Source organism: Sorex fumeus, unplaced genomic scaffold (assembly GCF_029834395.1).
Source record: "Sorex fumeus unplaced genomic scaffold, SorFum_2.1 ptg000061l, whole genome shotgun sequence".
NCBI lineage: Eukaryota > Metazoa > Chordata > Mammalia > Eulipotyphla > Soricidae > Sorex > Sorex fumeus.
Genome location: NW_026606118.1, coordinates 57,585,767 through 57,598,883, shown reverse-complemented (window position 1 = coordinate 57,598,883; position 13,117 = coordinate 57,585,767). Strand labels below are relative to the sequence as shown.

Genomic DNA, 13,117 nt, shown 5'->3' with positions numbered 1-13,117 from the left:
TTCTGTGTGGGATGCCAGGGATTGAACCAGGATCGGCTGTGTGCAAGGCCCCTGTATCATTCTGGCCCAGGTCCCTATTCCTAACTTCTGCCTTTTCATATCCTCTAGAACCTGAACTCAACCAATTCTGGATATTTGGACTGTGTTGACTTGCTTATATTTATAAATGCATTCAACAAAAAATCCATTTGGATTTACTGGAGTCTCTCATAAGGGTCACACTATGACCTTTTTTAAAAAAAAATCAATCAATATTTCATTTACCAGTGTATTTATTTTTGTGGTACTGATGGTCAAAGCTGGATGTCACACATATGAGGCTCCACCACTGACCCCCATCTCTGACCCCATGTTATGACTTTTGTGGGCCCTCGACACTTCATGTTCATGGAGAATATCCAGAAGAGGATGCTAAATTTTGTATTGTATGACTGTGTAGGTCTGAAGTTGAATATAACCCAGGATTGTCTTTTTTTTATTTTGGGGTCACACCTGGCGATGCACAGGGGTTACTCCCGGCTCTGCATTCAGGAATTACCCCTGGTGGTGCTCAGGGGACCATATGGGATGCTGGGAATTGAACCCGGGTCAGCTGAGTGCAAGGCAAACGCCCTATCCACTGTGCTATCGCTCCAGCCCCTCATCCAGGATTGTCATATGTGCAGTTTATTTTGCTTATTATTTGGAGTGGGAGGGCGTTGGCCTGTATCTGATGGTGGTGGCATTCATTCCTGGCTATTCCCAGCTCCATGCTCAGGAGTGACACCTGATGGTATTTGGGGGACCACACATGGTGCTGGGAATTGAATCATGATTGGTGGCATGCAAAGCAAGTGCCCTGAACCCCTGTACTATCCTGTATGTTTTTTCTGATTATAGGGGCTGGAGTGATAGTACAGAGGGTTGTGCGTTTGCTTTGCATGCAGCTGACCTGGGTTTGATCCCCAGCACTCTATATGGTACCCTGAACCCACCAGTAGTGATTCCTGAATCAGGAGTAAACTCTGAGCACTGCCAGATGTGGAAACTCTCCCCCCCCCCCTGCACACGCATTTTTTTTCTGATTTAAAAATAAATTAGCAGGGGCTGGAGAGATAGCACAGCGGGTAGGATGTTTGCCTTGCACGCGGTCGACCCGGGTTCGATTCCCAGCATCCCATATGGTCCCCTGAGCACTGCCAGGAGTAACTCCTGAGTACAGAGCAGAAGTAACCCCTGTACATTGCCAGGTGTGACCCAAAAAGCAAATAAATAAATAAAATTAAAAAATAAAATAAAAATAAGTTAGCAGTAGGATGTGACTCAGTGGATAAATTGTCTCCCATTATTGTCCCTTTTTATTCTCCCCTGCATTCATCAGACCCCTCTCTTTCCAGCTTTGAGTCCAAGATCTACCACATCAAACCATGACACATACCAGCTCCTTGTCTGCTCTGATATTCTTCTGGTCAAACCCCGCCCCTTTCCCAGACACCATTCAGGCATCTGACCATGGCTGCGAATAACCTATGTCCTGGCTGACTGCATTCACTTCTTTTTCTTTTCTTTTTTTCTTTTTTTTTTTTTTTTTTTTTGCAGGGCTCGGGGGCTTTCGGGTAGCAACCAGAAAACCTGCTAGACAAATTCTAAAAGAGACATTAACACTGACTGGTTTCACTTAAATTCATGATCCTCACCCATCCTTTGTGGGAACCAGCAATATCCCTGCATTTCCATAGTACCGTGCACTCCTCAACCCGTGTTTACCTTCTCCTCAATCCTCCAATTCCCTTCTTCTTTCTTTTTTTTCTTTTTTTTCGGGTGGGGGGGTCACACCCAGCGATGCACAGGGATTCCTCCTGACTCTGCACTCAGGATTCACTCCTGGTGTTTGCTCGGAGGACCATATGGGATGCTGGGAATCGAAGCCGGGTCAGTGGTGTGCAAGCAAACGCCCTCCCTGCTGTGCTATCGCTCCAGCACCTCCCTTCTTCTTTCACCTCTCTCGCCTGGTGGTCTTGTTTCCCACTCCATGGAGCATCTGCTTTCTTGCTTACCCGTGTCCCTTCCACCATCTGCCAGCTCCCCTGCTTCCATAAATGCACTACATTTGTCCCACCCCCGGACCCCGTTAGGATTCTTCTCATCTATGGGATCCTTCAGCCTCCGCCAGTTCTCCCTTCTCACCGTGGCATCAGTTTATTGGTCCCTAGATGGAATCGTTTTCAACCATCTTTTAAAATTTTTTCCAAGTAAAAGAAGATTCTATTTGGAGGTTTTTCGGAAGGGGAAGGAGGGAGGGAAAGGAAGAGAGGAGTAAGGCGCTCAAGAAAAAACATGGGCTTCTCCAAGGGTGGAGAGAGCCCCTACACACACCCCAGCATTAGATATGGAAGCATGACAGTACACATTCCAAGACGGGAGATGTGGGCGACACATGTGCTCGGCCACGTGGGCACAAGCAGCACATGGACTCAGCCAGAATATGTGCTGCATCATCTCTTGTCTTACCTTAAGTTACCTCTAGGATTGCAGAGATAGTACTGCAGTTAAGGTGCTTGCCTTGTACATGGTTGACCCAGGTTTGATCCCCAGCACCCCACATGGTCCCTAAGCTCTGCCAGAAGTGATCCTTGGGTGGGTGCAGAGGCAGGATTAAGTCCTGAGCATTGCTGGGTGTGGCCAAAACAAAAAACAAACAAAAAAAGGGTTTTGAATGATAGTACAGCAGGTAGGGCGTATCTTATACATAGCGAACCTGGGTACCATCCCCGACATTCACGTGGTCCCCCGAGCACTTCCATGACTGGTTCCTGAACGCAGAGCCAGGAGTAACCCCTGAACATTGTTGGGTGTGGCCCAAGTGCCAAAAATAATAATGATGATAATAATAACTTCAGTAACCCCTATAATTCTTAATTCTTAGAGTCTCTCTCTCTCTCTCTCTCTCTCTCTCTCTCTCTCTTTCTCTCTTTTTCTCTCTCTCTCTTTGAGTTGAGGTAGGCCTAGGGTCCCCTGCCAGAGATTCTTTTTTTCCCCCTGTAATAATTTACTTTTTTTTATTTTAATGAATCATTATGAGATACAGTTACAGACTAATAAATTTTTGTGATTACATTTCAATCAATGTTTGAGTACCCATCCCTCCACCAGTGCCCATTCTCTACCACCAATGTTCCCAGTGTCCCTCCCACCAACCCCACCCCTTCCCACCCCCTGCCCCTGTGACAGACACATTCCCTCTTACTCTCTCTCTCCTTTTGAGTGTTATGGTTTGCAATATATGCACTAAACAGCCATCATGTTTGGTCCATGACCTACTTTAAGCATGCATCTACCATCCCGAGTGATCCTTCCAACCACCATTACTTAGTGGTCTCTTCTCCATCCCACCTGCCTTTTTCCGCAACACATGAGATCAGTCTCCAAGCCATGGGGCCACCCTCCTGGCCATTATCTCTACTATCCTTAGGTGTTATTCTCCTACTATGTTACTTTATATTCCACAAATGGGTGCAGTCATTCTGTGCCTGTCCCACTCTTTCTGACTCATTTCGCTTAGCATGATACTCTCCGTGTTGATCCACTTATATGCATATTTCATGGTTTCATCTTTTCTAACAGCTGCATAGTATTCCATTCCATATACCAAAATTTCTTTCACCAGTTATCTGTTCTTAGGCACTTGGGTTTTTTCCCAGATTCTGGCTATTGTAAATAGTGCTGCAATAAACATACAAATGCAGCTGTCGTTTCTACTGTGCTTTTTTGTGTCTCTGGGATATATTCCCAGAAGTGGTATTGTTGGGTCAAATGGGAGCTCAATTTCTAGTTTTTTGAAAAATGTCCATATTGTTTTCCAAAAAGGCTGAACCATTCAGCATTCCCACCAGCAGTGAAGGAGAGTCCCCTTCTCTCCACATCCACACCAACACTGGTTGCTTTTTTTTTTTTTGGATGTGTGCCAGCCACCCTCCCAGAGATTCTTGGCTTACCAGGCCAGTGGTTGAATGCAAAAGCCAGGGATAACCTGGCCCACCTTGGTAGTATACTGGGGATTCTAGAACTGTATTCAGCCATACTTAGGGGCCATATGGTATTGGGGATTGAACCCGGTCTGCTGCATGCAAGCAGGTCCCTAACCCTGTACTGTCACTCTGGCCCTTCTATTCTCTTCCAATTGCAATTTTCTGCTCTCCTTTATAAACATTCCTGAAAAACGGCTAGTCTATATTTCCTCTCTTCTTTGGGGCCGGAGCAATTGTATGGCGGGTAGGGTGTTTGCCTTGCATGCGGCTGACCCAGGTGTGATCCCTGACATCCCATATGGTCCCCCAAGTACCGCCAGGAGTAATTCCTGAGAGCAGAGCCGGGAGTAACCCCTGAACATTGCTGGGTGTGACCTAAATATCAAATGAATAAATAAATATATTTCCTCTTCTCTTCTGTTTTCCTTTTCTTCCTTTCCTTTCCTTTTATTTGGGGGGGAGGGATCATAAGGGCATTGGGCCTCACCTGGCTGTGCTTAGGGCTTACTCCAGAATCTGCACTCAGAGATGACTCTTTTTTTTTTTTTAATTTTTATTAGTGAAACACCATGAGGTACAGCTGTAGACTTACAAATTTTTGTGCTTGGGTTTCAGTTATACAATGATCAAGTACCCATCCCTCCACCAGTGCCCATTCTCCACCACCACTAATCCCAGTATCCTTCTCTCCCCAGCCCCCCTCCGAGGTCACTCTTGGCAGAGCTCAAGGACTTTGTGGTGTTGGGGATTGAGCCTATGTTGGCTGTATGCAAGGCAAGCCCCTTACCTCCTGTACTATCTCCAATCTTCATGTGCTTTTTCTGTCTTCTCTCTTTCTGTTTTAGACCATACCTGGTGGTACTTGGGTACTACTCCAAGTTCTGTGCTCAGGAGGCCCATGTAGTTCTAGGAATCAAACCTGGGCCTCCCACATACAAAATGTGCACGTGGCCCATTAAGTATCAGTTCCCTTTCCTCTCATTTTCTCCTAAATCCAACCTTACCACACTCCACTCCACCGGAATCACTCTTGTCAAAGTCACCAGTGCCTGGGGCTGGAGTGATGATAGCACAGCAGGAAGGTGTTTGCTTTGCCCACGGCTGACCCGGGTGCCATCCCCAACATCCCTTATAGTCCCTTGAGTACCAACAGGAGTAGTCCCTGAGTGCAGAGCCAGGAGTAACCCTTGAGCATCACTAGATGTGACCCAAATCACGAGAGAGAGAGAGAGAGAGAGAGAGAGAGAGAGAGAGAGAGAGAGAGAGAGAGAGAGAAGTCGCTTATGCCCTCCGTTATCACAGAGTTCACTGATCAATCCTCCAGTCCTCACCTCACTGGCCCTGTGGCCATATTTGGTGCACTGTCCACCGGATGCAATTGATGACTCTCAGTAGCTCTTCCATTGGCAGCAAGGACTGTGTCTCTTCCGCCTTCCTGACCTTCCCAACATCTTCCTTAATCCTGACCCTTATTTGCTTTCCTTCGCTCACCCACTTCATGATCTCATCCAGTGTAATGACTTTAAAAGCAGCCTATAAGCTCGTGACTCCTGAGTTTATGTCTCCTGTGGGAATTTGTCCTTGAAGTCCACGCTCATTGGCTGGAGAGATAGTACTGCCTTTAGAAGGCACTTGCCTTGCCTGCAGCCAACTTTGAGCCAGTCCCTGGCATTGCACTTGATCACTGCCTCCGAGCCAGGAGTGATCCCCGAGCACAGAGCCAGGAGTAGCCCCTGAGCACTGCTGGGCCCTCCCCCCCATAACCCCTGTGCCCCACAAAGAAACCCACACCTGTCTCTGGTAGCCTGCTTGGCCTCTGCACTTGGATCGTCCAAGATGCAATTGAAATTTGCAGATGCAAATGGAAACTCTTGGTTTTCCACTCCCAAGTTGTGTTTTCCATGTCAGAGATTCCTTTCTTATTTTTTTGTGCTTAGTGCATATTCCTTGGTTCTGATTTCAGGGATCACTCCTGGCGGGGTTTGGGGGACCATATGGGATGTTGGGGATCAAACCCAAGTCAGCCATGTGCAAGGTCCCCAACTCTGAGATTTCCCCATCCTGATAATTATTATATATATATAATTTTTGCATCATAGCTGGCAATGCTTAGGGTTGTTGAGGGCTCTGGGCCCTGTGCTCAGGGTGGGGGTCTCCCAGGGTACCTGGGGATTTGAATTTAGGCTTCTAACATGCAATGCATGTGCTGAATTCCTTGAGCTATACAGATAGTATAGAGCTCTTCAGCCCCTATACAGTATTTTATTTTTAATTTTATCGTCCTTTGGTGGGGTTGGGGCCTTGCCCTATCGTGCTCAGGAGAGAGTCCTAGTGCTGCTGAGGGAACTGACCTCCTGGGATGCCAGGGATTAGACCAGAATCAGTTGAATGCAAAGCAAGAACCTTTTAATTAACCCCTGTACTATCTCTCTGTCCCCCATTCAGAGTTTTCTTTTTTTGTTTGTTTGTTTTGTTTTTTGGGTCACTCCCGGCGATGCTCAGGGGTTACTGCTCTGCGCTCAGGAATTGCTCCTGGTGGTGCTCAAGGAACATATGGGGTGTGCTGGGAATCGAACCCAGGTCGGCTGCGTGCAAGGCAAACATCCTACCTGCTGTACTATCACTCCAGGCCCGAGAGAACTTTCTTTATTTATTTACTTACTTTTGTTTGGAGGCCACATCTTCTTTTTTTTTTTTTTTCTTTTTTTGGTCACACCTGACAATGCACAGGGATTACTCCTGGCTCTGCACACTCAGGAATCACTCCTGGCGGTGCTCCAGCCCCCGAGGTCACACCTTTTGATGCTCAGGGTTTACTCCTGGCTCTGCACCCAGGGATCACTCCAGGCGGGATCAGGGAACCAGATGTGGTGCCAGGGATTGAACGCAAGTCAGCCATGTGTGAGGCAAATACCCTTCCCATTGTACTATTTCTTCAGCCCACCATCCAGCGTTTTAGGCAAAATTCTTGCTATTATACTTAACCTTTCTTTCTTTCTTTCTTTCTTTCTTTCTTTCTTTCTTTCTTTCTTTCTTTCTTTTTCAGGGAAGCTGCTGGTTTATTTGGTATCACTGAGGGACTAAATACATTTTTTTTTCGCTTTTTGGGTCACACCTGGCGATGCACAGGGATTACTCCTGGCTCTGCACTCAGGAATTACCCCTGACGGTGCTCAGGGGACCATATGGGATGCTGGGAATTGCACCCGGGTCCGCCGCGTGCAAGGCAAACGCCCTACCCGCTGTGGTATCTCCCCAGCCTGGAACTAAATACATTTGTATCTTTCATCACAACTTCAAAGAAGAGCAGATGTCCTGGGGGAACAGACTGAGGCTCCTGCTGGAGTATACTTAACTTTCTTCATCTATCTCACATATCATGTCATGGAAGTCTTGCCTTCAAGTTCCTTCAGAATTTTTTGGGAGCCCCACACCCAATGGTGTTAGGGGATGTTCATACAGTGGTGATCTGGGGATCTTGGGGCATTAAGGATTGAACCCAGGGCTCCTGCCTGCAAAGCATAAATCCAGCCCTTCAAGTTATCTCCCATGCTCCAGTCTATCCAGAATTTATCCACTTCTCACAATTTGATGAATTTTCTATGGTTCTTTCATTTAACTTGACGTCAACCTTTCTTTTTTTGGGGGGGGGGAGTGCCACACCCAGTGGTTCTCAGAAATTGCTCCTGGCTTTGCACTAATATGGGATGCTGGGATCGAACCCAGGTCTGCCATGTGCAAGGTACGCCAGAGCCCTACTTGCTGTACGATTGCTCTGTCCCCACACTTGACCTCAGTCTTATAAGACAGCATTGCTGTTATTCTGGTTTCATGGATGAAGATACTAGGACTTGTAAATTCCCAAGGTCACAGAGCTAGTGAGTATGAAATCAAGATTCAGTGGATTATGTGATGCTGGGGATTGAATTTGGGACTCCATCATTCAAAGTCTGTGCTCCAGCCCTTTAAGCCATCACTTTAGCCTTCACATAAGCTTTATTTTTGTTGTTGTTGTTGTTTTGATTTTAGTCTTGGGGCTGATACAGGCAGCAGGCAGATAGGGAAGGCTCCCTCCCAAGGCCATGGCAGTAAATTTCCTGGGAAGTAACAGCCCTGAAGTTGTGAAAGATAAACTTGCAGAAATCAGGAACTAAAGGCCTGATAAGACCCTCACCTGGCACCAGTCAGTAACAGACCCTGAGGAGGCTGGACCCCCACAGAGACAGGCCGGTCGGAAAGGCCATCCCAGGCTTCTCTGTCTTTGGGGAAGCCCGCAGTCTCCCTTGGGGGTGTTACTCTACCTTCTCCCACTCATTGCAGACTTTGCCTAGTCCTAGTCTTCCCAGCGGGTCCTGAGTGACAGAGGCGGAGTGGGAGAATGTGACAGTCTTTCTCTCCTTCTCTCCTTCGCTTTCAACTCACATGAGCCACGTGTGGGGCTCACCATCATCGGGGCCACACCTCTTGATGCTCAGGGGTTACTCCTGGTTCTGCACTCAGGCATCACTTCTGGTGGGGCTTGGAGGATCATACAGGGTAGTGGAATTGAACCCAGGTTGGCCACATGTAAGGCAAGTACCTTTCAGCTGTACTATTGCTCCTGCCCCATCTTCTTTTTTTTTCTTTAAGGAGGTGATATAATTTTTTGTATTAGTGAAACACCATGAGGTATAGTTGTAGACTTACGAACTTTCATGCTTGGGTTTCAGTTATAAAATGATCGAGTACCCATCCCTCCACCAGTGCCCATTCTCCACCACTGGTGGAGATCCTAGTAGCCCTCCCACCCCCACACCCCATCCCCCTACCCTACCCTGCTTCTGTGGCAGGGCATTCTCTTTTGCTCACTCTTCCCTTCAGGGTCTTGTAGTTTGCAATATAGATATTGAGTCAGCCCCATCTTTTTTTTTTCTTTTTGGGTCACACCCAGCAATGCTCAGGGGTTACTCCTGGCTTTGCTCTTAGGAATCACTCCTGGCGGTGCTCGGGGTACCATATGGGAAGCTGGGAATTGAACCCAGGTTGGCCACGTGCAAGGCAAACGCCCGACCTGCAGCTCCCAGCTGCTTCTTCTTATATCATGTTTTGACACCATCTTTCCACCAAGATAGAATCTATCCTCCCTTTCCTTGAGTTGTTGAGGTCGGTTTTGAGTATGTTGGCCTTGATGCCCCATGACTCTTGAGCTCAGATCACAAAAGATGATCTAGGTTTCATCTGATTATCCTGAGACACTTGCCCTTGACTGTCTGAATTGCCCATTAATCAGTCTGATGGGCCTGAGGCTACCATGTTATGAGGAAGCCCAAGCTAGCCCCAGGAGGGAGATCCTGAGACCGTACAGCAAGTGAGGGCCAGACAGTCAGCTCGTGACTGCAGCTGCCTCAGTGCTGCACTATCTATAGCCGGCTAACTGCAGGAGGGACAGACTAACTGACCAGCTGACCCCTGACCCACAGGAATCTGATAGGTAATAGAAAGTTGTCTTAAGCCACCATGTTTTGGGGAGATACAGAGATAGACACTAGAACAAAGGGAATGACATGATGTCAGAGGTATTCAATGGGTAAACTTGTACTTTTTTTTTTTTTTTTTTTTGCTTTTTGGGTCATACCCAGCGATGCACAGGAGTTACTCCTGGTTCATGCACTCAGAAATTACTCCTGGCGGTGCTCGGGGGACCATACGGGATGCGGGGAATTGAACTGAGGTCAGCTGTGTACAAGGTAAATACCCTCCCCGCTGTGCTACTGCTTTAGCCCCAAACTTGTGCTTTCTTGACCCACCTATCCCTTGAAAAAAGGAATTAGCATGGCAGGGCCTTATGTAACATTATTTTGTTGAATATAGTTGAGTGTGTGTGTGTATGTGTGTGTGTGTGTGTGTGTGTGAGTGTGTGTGGTAGTTGGGCTTGAACCCACCCCACAAGTGCAAGACACCACTAAGCCGCATCCAGGTACCTTCTTTGTCTTTGAGTCACCACCAGCACTGCTTGACGGTTGCTCCTGCAGGTGCTCAGGGGTCTTGCAATGTCAGGGATCCAATGGGCTCCTACGTGCAAAGCATGCACTTCAACCCTTTGGCCATCTCCCCAGCCTCTTTCCCCGCCCCCCCCCACCTCTTTTTAATTTAATTTTATTTTGGGTGGGACCAGAACAAGGTGCTCAGGGACTACTCCTGGCTTAGTGCTCAGGATTGCTCCTTGCAGTACTTTGGGGACTATTCCATGCCGGCTCTCTCCTGATTTCCTGACTTTGGTTTGCTTTTGGTTTGGGGGCCGCATCCAGTGGTTCTCAGGTCTTACTCCTAGTTCTGTGCTCAGGAATCACTCCTAGAGTGTTTGGGGAACCATACAGGAAGTCTGGGATTGAACTCAGGTCAGCCGCTTGCAAGGCAAGTGCCCCATCCTTGTACTATCTCTCTGATCCCCCCACCCCCGTTTTTATTTTATTTTTTTTTTTAGGATTAAAATTATTTTCCTCCTAATTTTAATTGAAATTAAATTAAGTAATTTAATTTATGGATTGGTTTGAGGTTAATTTGAACACAATGTTGTCCCAGAAGTGACTTGAACCTTCTTTTTCTGTTGGGGCCACACCCAGCGGTGCTCAGGGCTTATTCTGGGGTTCTGCACTCAGAATTCCTGGCAGGCTTGGAGGACCTCATGGGGTGTCAAGGATCAAACTCGGGTCAGCCGCATGCAAGATGAGTGCCTTACCCACTGTGCTATTGTTCTGGCCTATCTTGAGCATTCTTTTCTGATGTCCTTCAAGAGTCGGATTGCATTCTATGCTCCTGTTCTTTCTTCAGACCTCTATCTTTGGTTTCATTATAACACCGAGGAGAAAGTAGCATGGGGGCTGGAGAGATGCCCTTATCACAACCTTTGTTCCTGCTCTAACTTCTGTCTTGAAACAGGGGAAGTGGTCCTGCCTTCTCTGGGCGCGAACTGGTGCCAGTTACAGTCTTCTTAAACCCCCGTTCCTGTGTCCACAAAGCAAGTCTGGCAATAATGCTTTTTGCTACTTAAGGGCTATGGACAGAGTAACTTCTTTAAGTCCCATTTGGGTTTTACTACTTCCCAAAAACATTTTGCCAGCACCTCGACCCCAGTCTATCTGGAGACTTCAGGAGCAAGTGCTTGAGATCATTTCACCTAGGGACAGACCCAGGCCTAGGCCTCTGGAAATGGGATACCTTTGTGCTTTGCAATGTTGATGAGTTGTGGACGGGGAGCAGATGGAATTCCTAGACAATTGTTCCGGCTGTCACCAGAGAGGACAGGCAGGAGGGATCACTGGATAATTTACAGAAGAACAGATGCTAAGGCTTCTCCGGAACCATCTGGCTAAAAGAGGCCTGCACTTGGGGGTAGATGTCATCGTTAGATCCGGGTAAACTCCTCGCCTCCAGCCCATCCCAATCTACCTGAATTGTTGCTTCCCCAGGAGGACTGTGTTCCCTGAGCTCCCCTGCTCTAGTTTCACCTGGCTTTCATCCCATCCCCTCCTTTGCAGAGCTTGGCTTCTGTCTCTGCTACCATTCCTGACAGGCCAGGTTTGACCTTGGGGCCAGTACCTTCCAGCTATGCATTTCCATCTTTTATAGTATGTTCAAACCCTCCTCCACACCACTGATTTCACAACCCCTTTCTCCGGTACATTTATTCATTCAATAACATTTATTGAGCACTTACTACGCTGGGCATGGTTTCAGACACTGGAGACGCAGCGATGAGTGAATAAATGTCCCAGACCCCTCTAGGAGTTTGCATTGGAGTGCGAGATGGGCAATAAATAAATATTTAATATGTCAGCTGCTAAGTGCTGCGTAAGACAACAGGTTCAAGGAGACGGTTGCGGATGCTGTTTAGTGGGGCCAGAGAAGCCCTGAGATGGTAATGTTTGAGCAGAGAGAGACACATGTGGGAGTGAATATCCGGAGGAAGAACATTCTAGGCAATAAGCCTAACAGCCCTAAGGCAGACTAAATAATGCTTTATGTATTGGAAGATGCTGAGCTACCTATTCATTAAGTGTTTATTATTCGCCAGGCTCCTACAAGGGAATAAGAGGATGCACTCAGACTTTTTTTTTTTGCCTTAAAGGATCAGTTTACCAAGTGACACAGCATGTAAATAATCACAGCACAGAATAGCTACGATAAAATTATGTGAGAGTTGCAAGAGAAGCCTAGAGGAAAAAAAATTGAATTCGGTCTGGGGATTGGGGAATCCTTTTTTCCTTTAAAAATAATTGTTCTGTTTGTTTTTGGGGTGGGCAAAAATGCTCAGGGGTTGCTCCTCCTGCCTATTCACTCAGCAATCATTCCTAGTGGAGCTCAGGGGACCATATGGGGCGGGGGGAATCCAACCCCTGGTGACCGTGTGCAAGGCAAAGGCAAATACCCTACCCGCTCTAGTCTCTTTTTTTGGGGGGGGGGGGGCGCTAGGAATTGCTCTTGCTCCTGTTGGTGCTCAGGAGGCAGTGTGGGATGCTGGGAATCGAACCTGGGTTTGCCATGTGCAAGGCAAATGCCCTGCCCTCTGTTCTCCGGCTCTCTGGAGAAGCCGTTGGCTGAAGGGAAAATTGATGATGTATCAATTGATGATGGGGGAGAGTCCTTATCTATTTAGTTAGTTTTTAAAGCCACACCCTGCAGTGCTCAGGGATTAGTGGACTCTGGAATTACCCTGGCTGGGGTGTTGGGGAACCCCAATTGACTGTGTTTCAGGCTTTAGATCAGCTTGAAACAGCACAATTTGAGAACTAAGTGATCCTAGGTGCAGGAGTGTGGCAAAGGAGAGTAAGGTTCTTGAGGCTGGAAGGGGCTAGGTCTTACCTTTCTTCGCTTACTGAACTGGAAAGCTAATTTTGCATTTCAGGGTTTTAGTTTGGGGGTCCACACCCAGCAATTGCTCTGGGCTTACTCCGGGCTCTGTGCTCAGGGATCACTCCTGTAGGGGCCCTGTGGACCCTTATGGAATATTGAAGACCGAACCTGGGTCAGCCGCGTGCAAAGGCAAAAAATGAACCTGCTTATAACTCTCTCTCTAACCCCAATTTTTAATTCTGAATGGTGGGAAACCCAGTATTCAGACCTTCCCACTA

The 13,117-nt window shown here is 47.4% G+C and overlaps 1 non-coding gene across 1 annotated transcript; it reads right to left on the bottom strand.

Moving 5' to 3' along the window:
• Window positions 1-1,583: 1,583 nt before the first annotated feature.
• Window positions 1,584-1,646, bottom strand: LOC130034836 (U7 small nuclear RNA). Its single transcript, XR_008794165.1, has one exon. It is a non-coding gene; the product is annotated as a U7 small nuclear RNA (small nuclear RNA).
• Window positions 1,647-13,117: the final 11,471 nt, after the last annotated feature.